Here is an 18,370-nt window from a genome sequence, read left to right as displayed (position 1 = left end):
TGTAATGCAAGTACAAGTTAAATTGCATGTAAGGAACACTCACCAGGGTTGGGTTTTTTGCAAGACAGCATTGGAGCTTTTTAAGAAATTGGACGTACTTGACCCAAGTAAAGGAACTCTTGGATCTGAAAGGCAATGTTAGGTTACCCATTAGTTCTTTGAGTTGGCAGACACACACGGGTAAACAGGTCTGTTCAGAGCATAGTAATCCAGGGAATGGCAGAAGCAGGCCACCTTTGGAGTCTGTGTTCATTCTGTAAACAGATTTCCAGGAGACACAGTCATTTCCCCCGCTGCTTTCTACAACTGTATTTGAATCATTGTTTATATTTTTTGCCCCAGGAACCTCAGGATGATGATGTCCACAGTCGGATCTCAGAGCTAACTGTTTATTCACCCACATGCTGTCATTTTCTAGGTTACATTTCACCTCCCCATACGCTCACAGCTGCATTGTGGTACAAACTTTGCAAGCTGTGATGACTGTCTTCCTTGAAACTAGATGCTGCTGTCTCTTGGCTGGGTACCTGGGGTCGGTAGGGGGTTGGAGAAGCAATTATAATCTGTCCCCTCCCCAGTGAATACTTTGGGTCACCTCTGTGACAATTGCAGCCTCTTCTAGGACAAGGGACCCAATATCACTTGTAAACTATCTCCTATGCTGTCAGCACAGCATGGGATTTGTGACTGAGCCATGTGACCTGCCCCTGGCCAAAGATTTCCCATGGAAACACAGCTCAAAGTGTGAATAAAAAACAGGGTATTTCTTATAATGTTACGGTGTAGGTCTGAGCTTTGTGGGGGTGGGGACCGCACACTACCGAGTTTTGCACTCTATAAATACATGACAGTGACAGACAGGTAGGGCCTGATCTTGCAGGCACTTGAGTAGCAGTTATGACTGTGCCTTGGGGCATGTCTACATTGCAGCCACTATAGCAGCACAGGTATGGCACAGCTTTGCTGCTGTCGTGTAGATGCTTCCTATGTCGACGGAAGGGTTTTTTCTCTCAGTGTAGGCTATGCACCTCTCGGAGAGGCAGAAGAGTCCTTCCGTCGACGTAGCCACGTCAGCACTGGGAATTAGGTCAATCTAACCACAGTGCTTAGGATGTGAAATGTTTTACAGTGACATAGCTAGGTTGGTCTAAATTTTAGGTAAAGACCAGGCCTTAATGTTCACTGGATCAGGCCTATAGAGAACACTAAAGCCCAGTGGCCTAATGGCTAAAATACCAACTTCCTAAATTACGGATTGTGAGTTTGAATGCCAACTGGTCTAAGGGAATATTTTCAGCTACAAGTTGTTGGCTTTCAGTCACATGCTATTTGGTTTAATGCAGGGACCACTGGTTGAAATGTGAGACTAGGATCACAATGGTTCTTCTGGACCTTAAAATCCATAAGTATAAGGTACACGGCAAGGGTAAGAGTGAACAGTACAGAGTGAAGGCTTGTGTACGCATAGCTTTTGTACCACTCTAAATATGTCAGTTTCAAAACTGTTATAGGTATACTGATACAACCCCTAGTGTGGATGCAGTTTTACCAGTTAAAGGTGATTGTACTAGTATAACTTATTCCTGTAAATGTACAGGAATAGGCCATATTGATACAAGCACCTTTATGCCAGCATACCTGCATTCCCATTGGGGGTTGTCCCAGTATAAATATTTCATTATAAAGTCCCCCTCAACCGAAATAGTATCAGTACAAAAACTGTGTGTAGACCAGGGTGAAATCTGATCAGACCCTTGGGTTCATTTTCTTTCTCACGCCCTTTCAGGACAGTCGTTGTCTTTGCCCGGGTTTTCACTCATCAAGATGAAACGATGAGAAATGTTTGTATAATCTGTAGAAGAGCTAGTGCTTAGCTCCCAGAGCTGGAGCCCAATCCAGAGCTTGCTTGCGTTGCATACTGGGTAACCGATGCATTGTTGAACAAGAGAGATGCTCCCAGAACAAGGTGTAAGCGAGGTCCCCCGCAGGAGGTTCCTTAAGGTTGCGAGCCTTTCGGAGCACTGGACCTGCTCTTTGTTTGGCCCTCATCTCCCACTGTCTGACACCTTGCACGTTTACAGCACGGTACACATGAATACTAACAGATACTAGGGAGGGCCCGAGCATTGTTGGTAAATTGTTTAAAGGGGCTCGATTCAAAGCCCACTGAAGTCAATGGCAGGTGTTCCACTGCCTCCTATGGGCTTTGGATCAAGCCCAAGGTCAGGAGATGTCAAAAGTTTCGGGCCAAATCCTGCAGTCCTTACTTGGGTCTGAATTCCCATTGGCTGCATTGGGAGATGTGGCTATTAACAACTGTACAATTTGACCCTTTTTGTCTTCTTTCCAGTGCTAAGCAATTGGTCAGTTTCTAATTCCATGACTGTGAGCCACTTACTTAACCTTTCTGCCTCTGTTTCTTCTGCTGTGAGATTGGGATAATAAAGCTTGCCTATGTCACCAGCAGGGTTGTTAGTGCTAGTTCGGTAACATGCATACAGGGCTTTGAAATATAAAGGGCTGTTTGACGGCTAAATAGTGTTATTAGCTTGAGCTATGGATAGCTCTGTATTCAGTAAGTCTGCAGATTAATTTTTACAAGCCTGTGCAAGAGTATTTGTCTTTCCTACATTCTGCTAAACTACTTGTAACCTTGAGGTTTTTTGCCTTCCTCCGAAGCGTGTGTGTGTGCGGGTTGCTTGCCAAGGTTATCTGGGTCTATCTCACTCAGTCGTTTCCCTGCCATTGCAGGGGCCTCTGGCATTGGTGCATCTTGGTCCCTTCTGTTTTCTGCCTGTGACACATCATAGTCTAGTCTCCTGTGGGCTGTGATATGGTCTCATTTGGGTGGCTGGGTTTAGTGGGCAGATGCTGGGTGGGGTTGGTGGCTGTGATATACAGGAGGTCGAAATAGATGGTCTGGTCACCTCTTCTGGCCTCAAACTCTTATCACTTGTCTAGAACTGGGGAGTGCTATTCTCTGTTCACAGTTGCACCATGGTAACCCCATTGACTTCAGTGGACCTCCTCCTGCTTTACATTTAGGTAAGTGAGGGGAGAATCAGGCCCTAAGATTTACTTTTCAATTCTCAGAAGCACCATTACCTTGAGCAACAATTTGTTTCTCTTCAGAGACAGAAAACAAAGCAAAACTTGGAACAATAAGTCCCAAATGAGTGTCTGACGTCATGGATTCTGAGGATCATCCCCCTATTCCAAATTTTTCCAGAATCAAAACTTTTATCACAGATAACATGCCACAAGGAACCACAACTGCAATTGTCTGATTTTGGCAATAGGCTGTAGCCTTATCATGTAATTGCATAGAACACCCCAAGAGATAGTCCTTGCAGATAGAACCATCTAAATCCAAGTTGGGTCCAACCTTTCTGGAGATGATTGTAGCAGCAGTACACAGGCCCTGAGCCAGCCTGCATGATTAATGTACAAAATGCCTATATTAACGCAAGCAGTTGGGACACCCCGATAATCGAAGAGCCCTGGTAGATAACTGGGATCTAGTCATATCCCACTGGTTGATTAGTATTAACTCCTCTGCATAATGCCCTTCCTGGATTTAGGCTGAACCACGAGTGTCCTATCAGAAATACTTCCATGAAGCCTCCCCCTGCAAGGATTACCCACTACAAAACCCAAGTAGCAGTTTGCTTAGGTGGCACTCGAGCTCCAGCTCCCTCACCCAGTGCACTGATGCACACACGACCAGCTAAAAACATTTAATCCCACAATGGTACGTCCAGGCTGAGCATATCTGAGTGGATCGCGGAGCGCTGCAACACATCAGGACAGAACAGCCCAGAGCAATGATAAGGAATTCCCACCTGACGCTGAGCCGTGTTGCCACAATGTCACATCTCACAGGTGGTGTGTTTCCCAACTTGATCAGCTGCACCAGGGTTGATGTCATCCCCATCAAATCCATTGTGGTTGGCGGTTGGTCCCCTGCTAACATCACATTGTGAAGATAAACAGGGCCTGGCCTTTTGCCTGGGCTGAGTGGATGCAAATCACTGCCAAGTCAGAGTTGTCTGCTCACTTATGCCAGTGTGTATTCAAGGCTATGGGGAATTGGGTCCATTAAGGCCTACCCAGAGCCTTCCACTAAGTAATGTTCCCTGCAGTGCACAGTGACTGTATCTGGCTCTAAGGGAAGCAACTTGTTCCCATTTTATGTCCCTGATCTCCTCTGCAAAGAGCGTCCATTGTGGTACCCAGCCAGGAGCCTTGTTTCATTTTGCTCCCATTGCTAGAATTCATTGCTGTGACCACACATCCAAACTCAAAGAGGAATGGTTCCCAATGGCAATGGAGCTGAACAGAAATAAAGGAAGCACACCACAGGTGGCCAAGAACACCCTCATGAAAGTGCCACAGACACATCAGAAGTATGAATGGAAGGTCTTCATAGCCTGCAGTTTTTCAGCCCAAATGCTCCCAGAAAAACCAATGTTGCTGCCCCAGCTGTGAATGAGTGGCGTCCAAATTTCCCTTGGGGTAAACCCTGGAAGACTGAGGCCTTGCAGCTGGCAGACTCATGCCATCAGGAAAAGAACTCCTTAAATTGCCAGCATTATTAATCATTTTGCAAGTTGCACATCCAGCTGATGCACTTACCCATAGAGGCTGGCTATACCTGTCATGCTCTTGGTTGTCATTCACGTCTCTTCCATAGGAAAAAGGCAGCAAGTTTTACCTCGGAAAAGCAGCAGCGATTCAACGGAAAATTGTTTTGATTGATCATGTAACCGAGGAAGCTGCGACTGTTCTGCAGTGTGGTTTGTGGGATTCTGTCAGCAGGGTTGGCATTTTGTGGGTTTGCTATGAAACAGTGATAGCAGTATTGTAAACTAACCCCTAATCCCTTTTTTTTTCTATGCTTTGCCATGATATAGAGTATTAAACTAAAAAGGCACAGCTAGATGGGGTAGCAGTCATCTGCAGCAATTCTGTGGGCAAGAGGAGGAAGAGAGATCCTTGCAGACTTTGGCATGCCTTCCCACAGCTTCCTATTGTCCCAGGCAATGATGAAACAAAGAACCAAAAGCATTTCACGTAGTAAATAGATGAAGATTCAACCGGCCCAGCTCCGCAGTGATTGGTTACAACAGCTCACAGTGTATAACCCACCCCATCAAGTGTATTCAGTAAGAATGATACAATTAAAGCAACTCATCTTCTGTACCTGTTTGCAGGGTTGTGGTAGCCTTATTGGTCCCTAGACAGTAGAGAAGCCAGGTGGGTGAGGTCATAGCGTCTGTTGGTGAAAGATACAAGCTTTCGAGCTTGTGCAGAGCTCTGTGTACGCTCGAAAGCTTGTCTTTGTCACCAACAGAAGTTGGCCCAATAAAAGACACCACCTCTCTCGCCTTGTCTCTCCATCTTCATCTTCACCTGCACGTTCTTCCCAAAGCTATGAAAGTCACTTAAAATGCAGGCCACAGGGTATAACCTCCCCTCCCCTACTAAATGCCTGCATTTTATCGGGTGAGTGATTTTGGTGTCCCAGTCAGTGAAGATGCTGCGGTAAAGCCTATGTTACAGTAAGGGGTTGATCCTGCTTCCATTGGATTTAGTGGTAACCTTCCTATTAATGGGAGTAGTATTAAGCCCGAAATCCCTGCTTGTCTCATCACCCAAGCAGTCCATTGAGGTCAGTGGGGCTACTCATGTAGTTCAGATTTGGTCCTAATCATTATAAAAACGATTAAGCTCATGTGAAGCAAGGTGGGGGCCTTGCCCCCCCCCCCCAATTCCATGCCTGCTCTGCAACTTGCAGGCTTCCCCACTTCCTCTCCTGCAATAAGACTTGACACAGAGGAAACTGTCTCACTGTCTCCAGTAACAGGAGCAGAAGGAAAGTAACTATTACGATTTGTATTGTCAGAACATCCACGGGTCTTAATAATGGATTGTGCTAGGCGCTGTACAAATGCGTTTTTTATACTCCTGCAGCACCAGGAGATCCTGCTCAGGGATTGTGGTAGGCTTTCTTTGTAGTGGCTTAGTGCCCAGCAAATCATACAAACTAGCCCTGTTCCTTGTCCTGAGAAGGGGCCTTTTAAAAGTCATCTGCATCTGATAGCATAACAAGCTGTCTTGAATCTTCAGAGGGGGGCTGGTGCTCCTCTTACTGGCACTTTGTTGGTACCCGTGTTAAACTCCCCGTTGACTTGGAAGAACAGAGAAGTGAGTTTCCATAAGATGAACAGGAATATTGATTTTATTGGATTTAAAACCACTGCTGAATTTAAAGAAGAGAAAAGTACCTGAGTTTTGCTGGGATGGTGCCATTAAACACACCCTTATCTGTAAGCTCTGGGGTTCTGCTAAAGAGTTAAATGGATTCATAGTGATTAAGACTTGAATGGTAAACATTTCACAAGGGCCACTCTATTCTGCTCTTGCCTTTCAACTAATTATACTAAGCAGATTCCTCCCCTGTGTGGCCCATTCCACACCCAACTAACGCTTTCATGATGCCAGTGAAAAATGAGGAGTGCCCTGGGCTGATTTTGCAGCATCACCCATAATCAGCCCATTTGGTGGCTTAGTAAGGCACAATTTGCTCCTTTGCCAGAACATCACTGGGTTGGTTGCTCTTTTCAGCCAGGTTGCAGGTTGAGTGGTTTTATAAATGCTAATTTTTTAAAATTGAGAAGGGCTTTGATTTATTGACCCATTGCCTCTGCAAATCGAGTTGTCTGGGCTGGCATCTGCAGATAAGAGGCTGTCAAGTAATTGCTTATTATTGATGGATTGCCAGCGTGGACTGTTTGCTTGAAGAAGAATCAATGGCAATCAATCTTCAAAGTATAAACTTTCAAGGAGTGAGACTCGTTTCCAAATTGGGTGCAACGGGTCAGGACGACACCATATCTGACATCCCGACTGTGTTCGGCTGTAATCCTGCTGCGAAGTAGGAAGCACAGAACAAAATCATTTTCACATCTGCCTGCTTTCAAGTCTGGGATTTTCCTTCTCATCATTTCAGGGACAGATTATGCCTTATTCTAAGATCTTCTTCTAGTGTACAGAGCACTCTCAACTCCTGTGTATATTAATGGGAGTTGAGAGAACTCAGCACCTTTCAGGATGAATGCAGCCCTAAACTCACTGAATCCCCAAATCATGGAACAGGGAGGGATGGTTGAACAGCCTGTGCTATGACACATCAAAACCAACCAGTTTGAACACTTTATAAATAAAACAAAACATCTATTTTAATGCATGGTAACAGAGGTTTCCTTCCTGTGGGTGACTCTATTTAGGTGATAGCAGAGCAAAATATCCACTGCCACCAAATGTTTATCGTTCCTTATGGATGCTGTCACTTTGGTTTGAGTTCATTTTAAAAAGTAGACATAACCCTTATTTAACATTCCCATGACATTTTGGATTTTTAGTGCAGTTTCAAAAGAATGTTTTAAAAAACAAAATGGGATTTGAGATATTTTAAGAATGTAACACTCTTTAAAATGCCATGCATCCGATGAAGTGGGTATTCACCCACAAAAGCTCATGCTCCAAAACGTCTGTTAGTCTATAAGGTGCCACAGGATTCTTTGCTGCTTTTACAGATCCAGACTAACACGGCTGCCCCTTTGATACTTAAAATGTTTAGAGCTTTAGTATCAAGTGGGGAAAATTGAGGGCTGGATTCTGAGCTCATGCTACTGGCTTCAACTGAGATAATCCAGGTTTACCCTAATGTTCATATGATCAGACCTGTCCCCTAAATCTTCTAGATTGAAGCAGCTAGGGTGACCAGACAGCAAATGTGAAAAATTGAGACGGGAGTGGGGGGTAATAGGAGCCTATATAAGAAAAAGATCCAAAAACCAGGACTGTCCCTATAAAATCGGGACATCTGGTCACCTGAGAAGCAGCAATCATAGCCCTAAAATATGAGTATTTATGGGGGTAGGGTGGGAGGGAGAGCTTGGATTCCTACCGGCTGTGAAGAGTAATTAAGTAATGGGATATAAAATAGATGAGAAGACAAAGGAGGAAATGTTGCTATGATGATAATACAAGAAGATAAAAATGGAAGAATATAAGAGACTCTATTTCTAAGGGATCAGTCTTTGTCTTTCAGTAGCAATATTGTCATTTTAATCAAGAAAGCTCTGATTGAGATGCACAGCTATGAGGTGAGGGAGAGGGAATTAAGTTGCTCCAATTAAGATATAATGTAGGGTGGCCAGAGAATGAGTGGACAAGATTACTTGCAACTGTCTTGTTTAGCTATTGGATTTGTTGCCAGTAAGCAAATCCTCATTTGCATTGGCCTTTAATCTGTAGAGTAAAATGTGTTTGTCAGGAGCTGTTAGTTACTGTGCTACACTATTGAAAACTATATTTTTAAAGCAGCCCCCCCCCCAATCTTTTCTGCCATTTTTAAAGCAGAGATGAGCTGAGAAATATAAGGAGGAAAAAACTGCCAGGGAGAAGGAGCTATTTTGACTAAAGCTTCATTAGAGGGACCCTCTACTAGTTTGTCAGGAGCGAGTCAAGAGCAGACATTTAAACCATGTGCCTTATAGAGAAACCATTGTAAGAAATGTGGGGAAATGCATATTAGTCTCTAGACAGTAATTACTAAATTACTGTCCTTGGAGGTAGGGAGTTTGACAGAGACTCTTGCTAGAACTTCAGAAAGGGATTAGCACTTGTTTATGGAGCTATTCAACTTTGCATGTAGTCCTGAAATGGCATTTCCTCGTGTCTGCAGCAGCCCTCATTTCATGAAATGGATGCAACTGCTGAAAAAAGATCTCGCGTGAGCATGCTCACTGGAAGATTAATCCTTTAGAGGGAGTTGGAGAGTTAAGCTACTGTAATTTCTCTGCAGTTGGCTGCAGTAAACAACTGCTCTAAAGACACGAGGAAAAAAAATTGACAGAGGTACATGGGACTAATGAACATATCTTTTTGTGTTTCTACTTTAACATAGAGGGGTTGATAAAGGTTTTCTCTATAGAGAACTGGGAAAGAAGGATCTGTGTTATGATGTTATGGGTAACCTTCATGTTGTGGGTTTATTTTGTTTTCCAGGCCACTGTAATCCTATTTCAGTGCAAGGCCATACTGCGAAGCTGGTTTACTTTCTAGAAGTGGACCGAGCCCTGTTCTGCCTTCATGTTGGGCTAAATGAATATACCAGTTGAGGCCTGCTGCACATTATGCTGTGTTGGCAGGAAGGAGCTGATAACACGCAGTACTTTTCAGTTGTGAGCATAGCCCAATGTGATTTTTTTTTTCCTTTTTGAAATATCATGCTTCTGTTGAAAGTAAATTTGTAAAAGGATTAGCTTTGATTGCTTGCAGAAGAATAGTCTTTTTATTCCATTTAAAGAACTGTCAACTTGTTATATTGGTGAGATATCTTAGCTTTGGTCTAAAGGGCGATCACTTTTGAATGCTGAGGGAAGCCTGTCTTGGTGGCGAGGGAATTGTTGTGTGCACAAGGACTGTGTCAAGGTGAAACTGGGCCATTTTGTTTTTTCATTTGCTCTTTTGTGAAGGCAGCCTGAAAGAGTGAAATCCTCTGCCAGTTATTAGTGAAAGGACAGCATGGTATCAGCTCTTGCCCTGAAAGCATGGATGGAGGAAAACACTGTTTACCATCCTTGATACTTTAATTAACAACAACATCAGCTTCAAGAAGCTTAAGACACTGCAGATCAAGGGCCAGCCTAGTCCTTGCTGTAACTCCATTGAAGTCCAGCCCAGTTTAGTTTCTTTCTTGGGCTGAGTCAGCACTGTGTGAGCGTTGGGAAGGGCAGAGCTCAGTAACCCACAGCTTGGGTGTTTGCCATTGAAAACTTCTAACTAATCCTTGTGGGGGATGATGGAATCAAGGTGAACTAATTGTCAGTGAAGCATGCTGGGGATATTTCTTTTTGGAGTGGGGTGGCATTGATTATTACACCACTAGCTTTAGTAATTCCCCCGTCTTCAGTAGCAAGAGTGCTCATGGATTGCTTCCTACCTTGTTAGTTCCAGGACCGTATTACTGGAGCAAAGGGGGGGAAGGGTGCACTCCTCCTAGTTCTGAGGAAGCTGAAGTATCTTGCAATATGATGAGAAAGAGTGAACAGTAGGCAACAGTTCGTTTTGTACAGTCTATGCCATTGAGAAACTATGTTGGATGGCTGTAATGTTAGTCCTGGCATTGCCCGTTGTTAATGAATTTCCAGCAGCAGCAGGAGTGTGTCTTTGCAGTGCTGCATGTTGGAAAATGGCTACTTAAGTCCTTGGTGGTGGGATTGTGTTTTAACAGGTAGGCAAATGCTGATGGCTCCCACTGGATTCTTCTTGCAATAGCTGTGGGCTTAAACACAATACGCAGGTGAAAGTTAGTGCAGTCAAATGAGTTCAAAAGGGCATTTCTGTGACAGGCTTTGCGGAGCTAGATGCACTGTGTTTTTCAGGAAGGTTTTTCCAGACGGTTGTTGAGTTTCTTAGGTTTATTTTTCGCTCGGAGCCATCTTCTTTCAATCCTTTCCAAAAGCTTTGGCCAGCACAGATTGTCAGTGTTCTGTGGACATTTTTAGGGAATGCTGATGGGTGTGTATGTCGGGGGAATAATTAGCTACTAAATGCAAATGGATTGCATTTTACTGTTTTAAATACCATTGTAGTCTCTCTGAGGGTGGGTTAATTATGTCTTCCTTTTGTTGGGTGTGAGGAAAGGGTTTTTTATATATATGGGGAGGAGCATTGTTTTCAGAACATGTTTTCAAATGTGACGGAACAAAGCTGTGTTTGTCATCTTGGAAAAGCTACAGTTCTGCTGGGATCCAGCAATGCTGCCTGGTTTCTCAATGTGTGTTTGTTCCTAACAACGGATTTTTATCTTTTGTCTGATGCCAGTGAAGGATCCACAGGCACTAGAAGGATTTTCATGATGAGAAAAACCGCTCAAACTCAGGGCAGATTACAACTGACTGAAGCAAAGGGGGCTGTTTTCAATTTTTTAAGATAAAATACAAGGAAAAATTGAAGCAAGAAAACTAAAACAGGACTTCAAATCTGATTGCTATGTCCACCACAAACCAAATAATCATCTCGCATTAACCCACCACATGTGAGTGCTGGCTTGTTTTGCAAATATAGAATCCAAAGGTCTCATAACACCAGGGCTGTGGGCATACAGTGAAGGAACCTCCTGTTGAGATAGGATCCATATATCATAGTTCTCTCCCAAAGTGCAAACAGTTCTTGTTTCCTTCCTCTTTTTGTAGAAAGTGACTATAGCACCTGGATCAGTGCTCTTCGCCCTCCTCATTCATCCAGGGGATGGGTGAGAATTAACCTAGTCACTAAAACAATTCCAAATGCTCATCGCAAAATCTCTTCCAGCCTCTGTTGGAAGGTGGGCTAGGGCTGTAGTGACTAGCACCAGAAATTAAAGGGAAGACTCAACAAGAAGAAATACGACACTTCAATACACATGCCTTTTGGCTCAGAACCTCTCTGCAGTGGGCAGCTTACCCTGGGGTAGGACTGAGGCTTTGCTCAGCTTGATTCAGACTAAAAAGAGTAAGCAGTTCGAGTGTATTTAGCAAGAAGTCCAGTCCTTCGGTGTCACCAAACATGCAGCTTCTCAAGGTGTTCATGTGTCCTGGTCAAAGCTTGGTCTGGCTTGGTAGGACACTAGGACTTCCTCCTGACAGATCCCCCAAGCTACCTGCCCTTCCTGTGGATGAGCCCATGTAGAACACCTTTCTCTTTCCAGCTAGGACGCTGGGTGGCTTCTCCATGACAGGCAAGGCCCTCCCACTGGTTCATTTGAAGGGAATTAGCCACATCCCTGTCTGACCCCCCTACATTTAGTCTGGACTAAGTTTCAAAAGTGAGCTCTTAGAAGTGTTAGGTAACATCCTAACTAATACATTCTGAAAGTCTAGTGTAGACAAGGCAGTGTAGATTTTAACAGGTGCTAAGCTGATTGAGCTAGAGGCTGGGCGTCCCCCAGTGTAGCTCTGCTGCTAGGAGTGCTGGGATAGACGGACTGCCAGAGGCAGGTTGGCCACCAGATGTCTTGACCCCATCTGAGCAAGGTAGGAGAACATAGTGATTTAATCACCAGCAGTGTGTCGATATTAGTGCTTCCATCATTGCTGTCATAGCTGGAGCTGCACCATTGCTGGTGCAGTGTTGGGAAAACTCCAGTGCAGAGCAGGCCTTGATGTCTTTTACTGGACTCCTAGACTCCATTGTAAGTGCCACCTAAGGAAGTTAGGTGCCCAAATCCCACTGGATTTTCCGTGGGATTTGGTACCTAACTTCCTTAGACTCCTTTACAAATCCCAGCTTTAGGGCCAGTTTCTGCTTTTTGTTCCATTAGTGCAACTCTGCTTAATTCAGTGGAGGAAATGAAAGCAAAATAGAGTCTTGTTGACTAGTAGATGCCTAGCTCTTTGGCAGACATCAGCCCCTGAGTTTGTTAAAAGCAGTTCATAAGAAAAAAAAAGAAAGTGGCACTGACCAGCCTTTCAGACACCTAGACCAGTCCTTAGAAATGTTATAGGGCTGCAGCAGTGATGTGAAGGCAAAAGCGACTCACCAAGTAGGCTATATGGCACATATTCCTCAGTCATTACTAGCCAAATAATGACCATTGGAGCCAAATAATGACCATTGAATTGCCTTTGCTTCGGTACCTTAACTCCTTCTGCCAGTTGTTATCTGATTGGTAATGACCTTAAAGCCAGACATATGGCTTAAGCATTGTAATTGTCCACTGTTTGTCTCTGCTTGTGCCTTGTTGTGTCTCTTGCACTAGAAGTGGAATCATATCACCCTTCTCCTCAAACGTTTGTCCTGGCTTGCTGGCCCTAATTTAAAGATTGCATTTCAGCTTTTCAGAACCCTCAAAGGGCTCCTAACTGCTGCACACCTGCTCTGGCAACATTGACTGCCAGTCCCTCCACTACTGGGGGACAGGATCAGAGTCCTGCCTACTCATTCAGTATGACTGTCCATCTGCCGGAGTCAAGTCCCCACCTTCCCTCAGCATACACAAGCTCTGTGGAGTGTTCTGCAATGACCTGTGGTCAATGGGCAAGAAGAATTGGACTGTATTATACCTTAGTCAGCCATGGGAGTTCTGTCCCGGGAAAACTGGCCAGCTTCATGGTGTGATGCCACTAAGAGGGGACAGAGCAGAGTGTGAGTTATGCTGGCTGGAAAGAGGATTCTCGCCTGGGCTTATCAAGGCAGGTATATAAAGAGAAAGTGGGAAGTAGTTTAGAGGCTGTCTCTCAGGGACAGAGGGTCTTTTACACATCTGCAAAACAAGGTTAATCACTCCACTACCAGCAGGAGGACAAGGCTTAATTAATTAATGAGCATAGGTAAAGTACCTTGGGGTTCTTGGATGACAGGTGCTACAGGGGAACAGAATGTTATTATTGTCCATAAAGTATCTTTGAAAAATGATATACAGTGAAAGGAGAGAGTGATGGGTGTACAGCTTGCAGGGGAAGAACAAGAAATGAAACAGTGAAGGGAAAGATCTGAAATGTAAATGATATATATGCGAGGATGCTAGTTACGAGGAGGGGAGAATAGAAAGACCCAGGAAAGGACAGGTGGGTGGGGTGTAGAGTCAGCAACAGGCAGGTTTTTAAGTTAGTATTTGAAGAGAGGAAGTGACATAGTGGCTCGTGAAGAGAAGGACATGCACAACAGATCATTCTTAGAGCGTCCTCTGCTCCCTGACCTACTTGCTGTCAGTAATTCGCAGCTAGAAAGGAAAACAAAAGAAATTGAAGTTCTCCTTAGAAAAGATATAGATCCATCTTTCCACTCTGCCTTCTCCAGGAACTCTGCATCAGCTTTACGGAGAAGGGGAGAGGCAGAAGTCTGGAATTTACGGTGAACCCTCAGGAGAAAGCAGAAGGGTAAATCCTGGGCCACATATTTCACTCTGGTGTTGTGAATCATGATACTGAAGGAGGACAGTATTGGATTTATCTACCAACTTTAATGTGTAAGCCCCTTAATGCAAGAGCAGCTATTTCCCCAAGAACGACACAGGTGTTACTTAATTGGCTTGCCTGGGGATACATCTCACCATGACACATTATGAGCATTAGAAATGATCTGTCCCTAACCTCCTTCATAATCCATTGCAAACTAAAAGTCTGCTTTCCCTGCCTCTGCGCCTGGAGGAGCCCCCACTAACTTGATATATCTTAATCTCATTTTATTCTTCAGATCATTTGATTTCTCAGTGCTTCTGCAGTCCTTAGCGTTCTCGGGAATCTTTGGGTCCATCAATCGTTATCTCGGTGTCTTTGATTTCCTTGTCAGGCCCTTAGCAACCTTGGAACAAAGTTCCCAAACTGTCTCTCATATATAACCCAAACTGTTTATAATGTGGAATCTTTTAGTAGTATGTGTACAACTCTTGGTAAATCAAATTCTGCCCTCTTTGTAGTATGATACTGGTGATCTCCTTTCCCTTCTCCCTCCTCTGCTACTGGAGATTGGGAATTAAATGCCAAATATTTAATAGATCAACCCGTGTGTTTAAAGGTTGTAGGGTATTTCAGACATCCCAGTAACTGGATTAATCACAAAACACAGAAACAAATATCTCAAATAGTTAAAAAAAAAAAAAAAGCGAATAAGCAAATGAAACTGAAAGCAGCACCCTTCTGCTCTGCATTCAGCACCAAACCTTGTCCAAGTAACCTTCCTCCTAGACTTAGTTTAGCTACAGATTCCAATCTTCTCTAAACTGATGAGAATCCATTCGAACTGCAGTGACTTCAGTGGAGTTACTCCAGATTTTCACCAGAGCAAGGAGATCAGTCTGGCCCTTAATTTCTGTATTGTTCTTTACTTTCTAAATAACAGTTAAAATTAGTAATAATAGTGTCTGAAATGACAATAATCTCTTAAGAATTCCTCCTGCTGATTACATCCAGGGAGTGGCATGGGTTAGCTCTCCCAAGCTATTTACCTCCAAAAGTTCTGCAGTTGCCTTGCAGCCTTTGTCCAAGAACACCTTGAATGGGAAGGAAAAATGAAAGTCCCCTGGTTTTCGAAGTTGTCAATTGTGCTCTTGGCTAAGCTGATTATTTTATTTATTCCAATAATCCTCTCTTCCAGAATAAAAGAAAATTAATTGTCTGCCTATTTCGGGAGTGATTTGCCCTTCAGACAGAGTTGCTAGGCAAAGTGCTTAAAATCTGGGCTGAAAAGATGGCTGAGTGTTTAAAATCAGAGTTGCTATAAGAGGGGGTTTGGATTTTAATAGGCTAGTATTCAAGTTGCCACAAAGAGTGCCATTTGCTCAGCGTTCTGTAGGATTATGAAGTCCTTTCTCTACATATTAAAAATGGGGTCAAACCTGTTGTGATAGATAATGTTTCTTAGCTAGGATTTTGTTGGTAATATGAACTGGCTGGAATTGAAGCCCTAAATATTATACAGTATTAAACACAAACTGTTTGTTTTTTTTTAAAATGTGGAGCATTGTCATTGTTTTTCATTGGGTTTACTTGTTTGCCTGCTAGTCAGTTTCAGCTGCATTAAACTGCTTGAAAACAGTTAGAGATCTATTTCAGTGAGCTGTGGTGGAACAATGAGACTTTTACTGCGTATTATACCTGGCTCTTTGGACTGTTAAATATCACGTGATTTCTTGTCTGCACAGGGACAAGCTAAATTTACTACAGCAAAATGCTGTATGGCTTCTTGGCAAAGATCAAAAGCAATGTCATAATATTTAGTGATGAGAGTAGCTACTGCAGAGAGATTTAGGTCAGTGTCTGTGTGTGGTGAAGAGGAGAATTTCATCTTTATCTCGGGTCATATTGTCTTTGATCCTGCTGCTAAATTTTGTTCTTGTTTAAGAAGCTTTTATCCTGGAATTTACACCAGTGTATTTCCATTAACATCTATGGAATGACTCCAGATTCAGGCAGGTGCAACTCCTCCATTTTGCCATTTAGATTAATTCACAATCCAAATGGCCACATCCAAATTTCCTCCTGCCTCCACCACAAGATTAGATTCAACACATGGCAGAATGATGCATGGGCTGAATGAACAGCTTGGCTACTGAATGGCAAACTAGGCTTCTTGTGGCTGAGATGATCAGCCTCCTGCCCACCAGGAATGCTAAGTGCTTGGGCCTGTGTTATCCATTGCACTTGCCAGATGTGCTTCAGCTTGTGTTCCAGTGAATGTTGATCCTAATACACACTGGTGGTTTTGGCACAGTTTGGATTGTGCTGAACTATGGGAAATACAGAAAAGTTTAGAACTGTGAAAACCATCTGACCGAAGGCGTGCCTGGTATGAGGGCAGGAGAGACAAGGGGAATGAACAAGGGGTTGTTTGTCCAAACCATTCGCTTTCCCCCCCCAGCATTATATACTGGTATATGTGGGTGCATCACCCTCGAATTCAGTGGAGATTCTCACTTACACCAGGACTGAGTCTGGTCTGAAACCTCCCTCCTCACCTCGCTGCATGATCAGAAGGCAGCAAGGACAGAGCCTTGGCAGCTCCAATGCTGTTTCAATACAGAAGGGTACCAAGAAGCCACATGGCAGTAAATCCCTCGTATCTGTCATGTATGTTTCCACCGCCTGTTTTTGTGAGGCTGTCCCATGGTAATCCATCATAGTAAGAAGCAGGGTAGGAGTTAATTCATTTCCATGATCTTTCCATAGCACTTAGTCCAGGTAGTAGTAACTGTTTTACTAGGCTGCTGCGATAATCCCATAAGGGACCCACTGGGAACAGGCTCAGCACAAAGGATCAAGAGCCCAGGGATATTTCTATCAGCCCAACCGCACAGGTGAGAATCCCTTGCATTTCCATCCACAATTTGCCTGTGCCTCCATGTACGGGAGAACAAATCTCTACCCTCTTCATTCAGCGTAGATCTTAAATACCATCAAACTAGCGAGACAGTTAATTAGTGAGGCTCCTAATAGCTTTCTGGTTTGCCAGAGAGTGATTTAGAATTGGTCTGTATAGCATGTTACAACAGAACTCCCTCTCCTTCCCATTGTGAAGTCCTCAAGGGATATGATGTAGCATAAAGCCGCCAAATTCTATTTCTTCTTTTGCTGCTTAATATGATGATGATGACGACGTGTTGAGCACTGTTGATGTGCTTGGCACTTAACAAACATTGAGAAAGACATTGTCCCAGCCCTGAGGAGCTTACAATTTCAGTCTGCTCCCCTTGAATTCGACAGGAAAGCTCCCATTGACTTCAGTGTTTCAGGATCAGTCCCTTAGTTAAACACAGAACCAGTTTCCCTGCCAATATAAACCAACATCATTCCACTGAAGTAAATGGAGCTCTGCTGATTTATATCAGCTGAGGATCTGACCCACAGGCAGTGTATTTCAGATGTTGCTATACATACATTGAAAGCTGAATTTATAAGCCATCCAGAGTTTTGTCGTAAAGATATGATCTGTTCTTGGTGGTTTATTGTCAAAAACACTTTTGTTTAACTGTAGCACCCTAATAGCCAAGATGGAGTCCGCTCTGCAGGGCAGCTTCTGCCAAGAAAATGCATGCACAGGAATGCAGCAGGGAAACTCCCTTCCACCCCAGGGACACCTGTTCTGTACCTGTGGAATAAACATCCCTCCCTCCCCCGGAATGGGACAATGAATATAGGAAAGAGACATATTTATTTACAGAAGGATGAATGGAGAAAAACAACAAAGCTAGGGAGAGAGGTAAAACAGGGTAACATCCAACCCAAGGACCCAAGAGTCCAGGGGTACCACAATATAAAAATACAGACACTGCGCAATGCGTCCAGACTCAGAGGTTAGGAATCCTGGGCAGAGTTTCAATCCAGTCTTGGGTGCTCCTGGTCATCTTCAGCACCAGTAAACTTTCCCCAACAAACCCCTCTGGTGCCTTCTTCTGCCCCTCTCTGCAAATCCACACAGAGCAACAACCTCCCTCCTTATTCCCAATGCAAAGTCACAAGCCCCACTACTCTGGTCCCATACACTTCTGGGTGATGATGGTGATACTGAGTCCAGCTCCGGTTTGTCCTTCTCGGGTGATTCCTTCCTGGCACGGTGCTCCCCATGGCTCCCATCCTGGTTGGTTGCTTTGTCCCTCCTGGGCTCCAGTCTGGTTCTTGACTGCTTTGGTACGCGAGGGCCTGCTTGATGTAGGCACTCTTGTCTGGAGCTACAGACACTACACGGCCCTGGCCTCTCCCTCTCTTGACGCCTCTCCCCATGGAACAACCAGCACTTCCTCTCCTTCAGAATGAGGTTTTAAAGGTGCCATGCTCTCTAAACCTCAAGGGGTTACAGTTGGAAGGTATGTGCATTACAGGAG

At 44.0% G+C, this 18,370-nt stretch overlaps 1 protein-coding gene across 5 annotated transcripts in view; it reads left to right on the top strand.

Moving 5' to 3' along the window:
- Positions 1–18,370, top strand: part of EHMT1 (euchromatic histone lysine methyltransferase 1) — a 172,543-nt gene that overhangs the window by 21,231 nt on the left and 132,942 nt on the right. Inside the window, exon 1 of one of the 5 annotated variants that reach the window (XM_050926304.1) lies at positions 8,842–8,925. The exons of 3 other annotated variants lie outside the window; for them this stretch is intronic. The gene's annotated coding sequence lies outside the window, so the exon portion shown is untranslated. Of the gene's footprint in view, positions 1–8,841; positions 8,926–18,370 lie in introns of those variants that run through there. One more of the 5 variants, XM_050926309.1, reaches the window with a different exon arrangement.

This window comes from Gopherus flavomarginatus, chromosome 17, assembly GCF_025201925.1.
Source record: "Gopherus flavomarginatus isolate rGopFla2 chromosome 17, rGopFla2.mat.asm, whole genome shotgun sequence".
NCBI lineage: Eukaryota > Metazoa > Chordata > Testudines > Testudinidae > Gopherus > Gopherus flavomarginatus.
The sequence above is the reverse complement of the archived record's forward strand: the minus strand, read 5'-3'. Positions and strand labels throughout refer to the sequence as shown.